Here is a 6,379-nt window from a genome sequence, read left to right on the forward strand (position 1 = left end):
CTCAGGCTTGAGTCACCATCTGTATGTCTAAACACAGTACCCCTGTACTAGTGGGCCTTCTCCCCATATCTTCACTTTAATGGAGCTTTAATATACCCTGGAAGATTAACTGATGCCAAGAGATATTTTATCCGACTGATGCCCTCAGATGCTAACTTGCATTCCATACTGAGGCAACATGCGAGATCTGACCTTTTGTGATACAGATCAGCTCCCAGGCACTGACATTACAATCTCAAAAAGCAGTTTAACTCTAGAATAATGGGTACAAAGGAAGTTGAGGTCTAGGGCAGAGCCATTGTAATAGGCCAGAAGAATAAAAAAAAAAATACTTATGTGGAGTGCAGTGCAACTGTTCTGCTGTAAATGGTGTAAAATGTCATTTGCCAGATTATCTGCTGGATTCTGTAGATGAGAGTGAATCTGGTAATTGACCCATTGTTACATAATCATTGAAAAGATTATTACCATTAGAAATATCAACACGTTATGCAGCAATGTTAATACTTCTCATCTCCTTGTGCAGTTTGTAACAGAAAATTCATCATACTCAAGGGTATAATGATAGTGCAGAAAACTCTGTATTTCCATTATAACATTGTTAATATAGTAAATGCTGTTATATTCAGCTTGACAATAGCACTGAAAAAGTCTTGCTTGTCTGAGGAATGCTGCTATTGTAAATAACATTTGCAGAAAAATATTTTTGTTTCATTTTATTTTGAGATAATGAGAAACCTTGTCATTTTTATCAGTCTGTTAAAACTGTACAGTAAGACACCACAGATAATGATCCTACCTCTAGTTACTATGGAGACATTACCTACTTATATAAGAAAACAGACATGCCAAGTCACTTTTTTAATTATCTTGTTCTTACTGCATAACATCTGTTATGCCCAGTTTCAAGGAAGTGTATATCAAGATGGAATACAAACACAATACCAACTTTGGAAGACTTCTACAGCCTACTAAAGACCAAGACCACAGCATTATTGGAAATTAAAATTAAAGAACTAAGAATTTATCCAAAGCCATTTATCAACAACCCTTGGGGAAAAGTCTTATCATTGATTGACACTATACAATAATTGATCAGACACTCTAATAATGGTTTGGACATACTTATAAAGTAACTGTATACATTAAGATCTGTTATAGTGTCAGGCTAATGTAAATAGTGTACATAGTTATTTAAGATGTTATGTATAATTACTATGGAATTCATTTAAATGTATTTGAAAAAAAATTGAAATCTGTTAGGCCCAAGTGTTCCTTTCTGACATATCAATGGAATATCAGTCTTTCAACGTTTCTTACAAAATACTATTTTTAAAGCAAATGGAGGCTTTATGATTTAAACTCATGTCAAAAGGAAAAAACTCAGTTGCTACTCATTTCTTTAGACTGCTAATCTATACATCCACTCATGATACTGTTGTCAGTGCAGGGATTTTCCAGCAGATTCCAAGCTTTGTATTGCACGCTACTCATTTCTTTAGACTGCTAAACTATACATCCACATGTGATAATGTTGACAGTGCAGGGATTTTCCAGCAGATTCCAAGCTTTATATTGCACTCTGACAACTTAGCAACCTACAATAATCAACAGCAACAAGGATGCTATTGTGACTGAAATGAAAGACAGCAGCGATCTTGTTATACAGTTACAGCCAGCAAAACTTGAATGTAAATGGAAACTGCTACTGTCTGAGCTCCTCCTGCTCCTTCTTAGGAACAAAGTGAGTAAACAAGAAATGAATTAGGACATTATGTTCCTTGCACATCAATTCTTTAGAAACACTTAGTTACGCAACTAGTACTTCCAGTTCTTATTAACTGAATAATTATCTCTAGACATTGCTGACAGTTTTGTTGCTGGATTCTTTCATCTGTCGTGCAATTACTTGTGATCCTCAGAGACAAAGTCAATTTACAGAGGTCATTTTAAAGCTATGGAATAAATATATCTGTGTGAAAAATTACTGTAAAAGTGCTTGTCTTCCAACCTGTTCAGTCTGACACTTTCTTTACAGATAAATATGTTAGAACAAGGTAATTATTAAAAACATTTTCATACATTTTTTATGCCTGAAAGTTATCATGTCAATATTTATACAAGTTTTGAAGATTGTGTTTTCAAAGTACTGTTGCTTTGACTATTCCAATCCTACCCACAACATTGTCTGTAATTAAACTTGACAAACATCTCCTAGATGCCCGATTTTAAGATGAAATAGTTAATACCCAGGTAGGTTTAATGATGATGCTACAGTGTTTCAGTAAAACAGACATATTCAGTAGAACATTTCAATTCCAGTAAGGTGAGCTGTCTTCAACAGATCTCTGTCAATTGTGTGAAATCATCCCCATTATTGTAAGACATAGACCACTTGTGAAAAAACAGTCATACATGTCACAATGACACTCTTGACAGTCATACATGTCACAATGGCACTCTTGACAGTCATACATGTCACAATGGCACTCTTGCACCTTGTTATTTTACTGAAGCATTAGCAGCAAAATTTGCTGACAGTTCACGATGGAATATGAAAAAGTAATTTCAGGAGTGAGGCATTCTCAGTATCAGAAGAAGCTGTGATAAAGCCAGGAATAAAATTTGGTGAAGGAATAAGTTCTTCAAATCATTATATATTCTTTACCAATCAAAAATCCTAATGTTAGTAGTTTATCTGTACAATCGTTTGTTAAAATCATAGATGCTTATAAAAATAAATAAATAAAAATAAACAATCTCAGCAACCACTTGGTATGCAGGTATATTTCATGCTTCAGTGGTCATTGCTTCTGAATCTCTTTTCGTAACATATTGCTTTTTCTGAGATTTCAATTATGTGTCTGCAGTAATTGTCATTTTCCCTTTCGTTGGTCATAATCAATGTTTGTGTATGTTTGCATGTGTATATGTGCATGTGTGTACATATGTGAGTGTTGTATAATGGATTGGTGCCCTCTACATGTGTGTCTGTGCTCGCGTATATATGCATGCTTAGACAGATATAATTTTCCATGTAGTCTTTACTGAACTGCCTTTTTGTATTACAATATTTCTTGTGAAGACTCGGTGTTGATAGATATATATATATATATATATATATATATATATATATATATATATATATATATATATATATATTATATATCTTTTCTTTTATAAAGTGAAGACTAGTGTTGAATATATATATATATATATATATATATATATATATATATATATTCTTTTTTTTTTCTTTAGTTACTTCTTCCTTCTAAAGTGTATACTTAAAAGCATTTATGCTGTCTTAATACAACATAGTGACACTTGGTTGAAGCATTTGCAAATACTGATACCTACGGTATGAGCTTGGAGTTAATATCTATTAGTAGCAAAAGTATGATGTGTAGAAGCCACCCTTACTTCAAAATTATTTTAAAGTTGTTAATATTGAGTTCTGGAATTTTCTTGTTCCTGAAGTTTATCTTTCAAAGTGTCAGGACTCATGGATCTGGATCTTGCAGTTTAAATATACCTCACTTGTACCTACTGTTAGGGGTTCTCTTGCATTCAAAATCAGTATGTGTCAAATAAAAACAATCTCATAAATTATTTCTGTTTGCATATTAGTAATGTCATTACTATAGGCTGATACATGAGGTAATTATAATCATCATTGCTGATGTATCCATGCCACTGCCTCTGAATCCTCATCCACCCTGTGGCCTTCTCCTCAGTGGCACCTTGGCTGCATGGTGGGGACAACAGACTAGAGTGTTTAAGCCACTGCAGAAAATGGCAGCCTAAGAGCAGATGCCTCTCCACCCCACGGTGACCTGAACAAAGTAAAGCTGTATATTTTCAGGTTTTTTCAGAGCATCTTCATCTCACAGTCTATCATCAGAGGAGATACCATAAGCCTTTTCTGGTACCTGGACCAGATAATCTCATCTGCAGTATGATTATGGTGTGGTGTGAATGCCTTTTTAACATTATTCAGTGTGACATCAATAATTCCTAGGGGAAATATTTCAGTCTAAGATTAGTTTTTTGTTTATTTAAGACCTCCACCATTTAAATTATATTTGTGCACTCAGCATCCAGATGCACTAGCTGCCCATTGATTTTCAACCTTCTGCCACTCTAAACCCCACATAACTTGAGGAGGGGGTGAAACTTTATGGATAAAGGAAAAGAAAGCTTTCTCAGTTTCAGTGGAGAGTGTGAAAATTAAGTGTTTGGTTATCCACTGTAATTTGTACACAGAATGCAGCACCTCACCATTGGCATCATACATACTGCTGAGTGCTTTTTCCCCATGGTTTTCCATATGCGGAACCTGTACGTTATGATTCTACACTCTGACGTCATTGGCTTTGGTCCTGTATCTTTGGGTGTGTTTTTCATAGTGATATGACTGACACTAAATCTTCCAGAAGATTTATATTAATCAATGCCTCAACTGTTGATATGGTTCATGAACTTGACTTACTTTTCAGCAGACTTGAACCATCAAGCCCATCAAATCAGATGGACACTTATTAAATCTTTTTTTAGGTAGGAAGCAGTCACACACATGCCCATACACACACACGCACACACACGCGCATGTGCACACACACACACACACACACACACACACACACACACACACACACACACACGCACACACACGCGCATGTGCGCACACACACACACACACACACTTCTAGGGACTTTACCGTCTCCACTCCCATGAAAGAGTATACGTAACTCAGATGCTCCGAAACCTCATGGAAACTTAGAAATATGTTGATGACTGCCCATTATGGTTAATGAACCTGGTCATTGAACTCCCACAAAAATGTGAGCCAAATACCTAAATAGATACACTCATCTGCCTCATGAAAGGGAAATCAAAACAGAATATGCTACAAGACTGGATCTTTGAATGATAATATTCAACAAGCAGGATTTGCACTATGATCTGGTAGCTCGTCATTCTCACATTCAGGGGGTTGGAGCTGCCATGGTGATGCTTGCAGATGCCATCAGTGCAGAAATCTTCACTGATAACTACAGGTGAAGGGACTCAGACACTCTTGATCCTGCCAGAATAACACAACAGAACACATGCCCTGGAAATAGGAGAAAAGCAAGAACTTCCATTGTGGATTATGGTAAAAGTCTAATGGCTTCATCAGAAACTCACATGTAGTGAACTTTTCCATGCAACACCGTAAAAGAATTTACAGGTTAGTACAGATAGGGCAGTATTAGTCATGGTTCCTTACATTAGATGTTCATAATACTCCGAGTCAAGAGCATAAATCCATTGCAATCATATAGGTTGAACACATGTATTCAGTAGCATTATAAGTACTGCAAAGCTACATTATTGACTTAATGTTCTATAATCGCACACTGGAAACTGCATATTCTATGAACTGTCAAAGACAGGCAATATGACTGAAATCTTTCTGATTGATAGTATACAGTGGGTATGAACCTTGCGCGTGTCTCCAAGAGCAAAATTACACATTTTGAAAATGATGTTGCTGTAGGATAAACTTCTGTTTCCCTGAAATGAAAAGATCTCAAGAGCTGATTATATTAAGGGAAGAGAGAGAGATGAAACTCCCTTCATAGGAGTGGATATCTGTCACTCCACACACAAAGATCTGATTCTGAATTTTGATTAAATTATCTTTTCAAATATAAGTAAAATTCAACTCTGTCATTTACACTGCTGATGTGAAAACATAGAGGTCTCGGTTTATATTTTCAGGTGACATTATGGCTTTTTTGTTGTCACAAGTGTCAGTCAACAAAACATCATAATAACCGCAGAGAGACCCGGATGGTGATATAAGTATTCGATGGGGCAAGCAACCTCCAAATAAAAGTAATGGTAACAGATCTGACCCATAAACTTGAGCGACATACAAAACATTGGCTGTGTTCATAATGGTGGGGTTGGGGTGTCACATCAGTTCAAGCATGCATTCTGAAATGTATTCTAATGCTGATAACATTAAAAGGGAAATGTTATGATAACATCTGATACAGAAATAAATTAAAAATATTAAGCAGCAGTTGTTTTATTGTTTGCATGTACTACACCCATCTCAATAACATTATTGCACCTCTACATGGATTCTTACCAGCTGCCTGTAAAGTAGGATAATGTCTTTCTGTAGTCCAATCTCACATTAGCTTCCTTTCCTGTTTTCTTCAATTGCTTTGCTGACATTTTGATAGTTTTACATGAAAGCTCTTGTCCACTGAAGCTTTTTTAAATTTCCTTAAATGTTACTCCCATTTTGACAAGAGAAACAAATGCACTGCCTTCATCACTTCCTGTGCCTTCTCTAATAGAGTAGAACTCTTCCTCATCTTG

The sequence above is a fragment of the Protopterus annectens genome, chromosome 15.part0 (genome assembly GCF_019279795.1).
Source record: "Protopterus annectens isolate FY-2018-M chromosome 15.part0, PAN1.0, whole genome shotgun sequence".
In the NCBI taxonomy this organism is placed as follows: Eukaryota; Metazoa; Chordata; order Ceratodontiformes; family Protopteridae; genus Protopterus; species Protopterus annectens.